Here is a 1,332-nt window from a genome sequence, read left to right as displayed (position 1 = left end):
CATCCACATAGATTAGGTGTAGATCGGGATGCAATGTTCCATCTCCTGCAAAAGGATTAGCTAGCAGTTTCTCTATCATACCCGAAGGAATTTCAAAGTAAACATTTTCATTTTCAGTAGGTTCAGTAGGTTGAGGAGCAACTCTTTGCTCTACTGGTCGGGGTGAAGATACCCCGAACAAGCCCCTCAGAGGATTACTTTCCATAGTAACAAGTGACAGTAAATTTCAGCACACTATATAATTTTTTCCTTACCAAATTCCACCTACCAAAGGCGCTTCACTCCCCGGCAACGGCCCCAGAAAAGAGTCTTGATGACCCACAAGTATAGGGGATCTATCGTAGTTCTTTCGATAAGTAAGAGTGTCAAACCCAACGAGGAGCAGAAGGAAATGATAAGCGGTTTTCAGCAAGGTATTCTCTGCAAGCACTAAAATTATAGGTAACAGATAGTTTTGTGATAAGATAATTTGTAACGAGCAACAAGTAACAAAAGTAAATAAAGTGCAGCAAGATGGCCCAATCCTTTTTGTAGCAAAGGACAAGCCTGGACAATTTCTTATATGAAGGAAAACGCTCCCGAGGACACATGGGAATTATCGTCAAGCTAGTTTTCATCACGTTCATTTGATTCATGTTCGATACTTTGATAATTTGATATGTGGATGGACCGGTGCTTGGGTGTCATCCTTACTTGGACAAGCATCCCACTGATGAGTAACCCCTATTGCAAGCATCGGCAACTACAAAAGAAGTATTAAAGTAAACCTAACCATAGCATGAAACATATGGATCCAAATCAGCCCCTTACGAAGCAACACATAAACTAGGGCTTAAGCTTCTGTCACTCTAGCAACCCACCATCTACTTATTACTTCCCAATGCCTTCCTCTAGGCCCAAATAATGGTGAAGTGTCATGTAGTCGGCGTTCACATAACACCACTAGAGTAGAAACAACATACATCTCATCAAAATATCGAACGAATACCAAATTCACATGACAACTAATAGCAAGACTTCTCCCATGTCCTCAGGAACAAACGTAACTACTCACAAAGCATATTCATGTTCATAATCAGAGGGGTATTAATATGCATAAAGGATCTGAACATATGATCTTCCACCAAATAAACCAACTAGCATCAACTACAAGGAGTAATCAACACTACTAGCAACCTACAGGTACCAATCTCATACTTAGAGACAAGAATTGGATACAAGAGATGAACTAGGGTTTGAGAGGAGATGGTGATGGTGAAGATGTTGATGGAGATTGGCCCCCTCCCAGAGAGAGGAGTGTTGGTGATGACGATGGCGATGATTTCTCCCTCC

This window comes from Aegilops tauschii, chromosome 4, assembly GCF_002575655.3.
Source record: "Aegilops tauschii subsp. strangulata cultivar AL8/78 chromosome 4, Aet v6.0, whole genome shotgun sequence".
Taxonomy (NCBI): domain Eukaryota; kingdom Viridiplantae; phylum Streptophyta; class Magnoliopsida; order Poales; family Poaceae; genus Aegilops; species Aegilops tauschii.
This window is presented reverse-complemented; position numbering follows the sequence as displayed.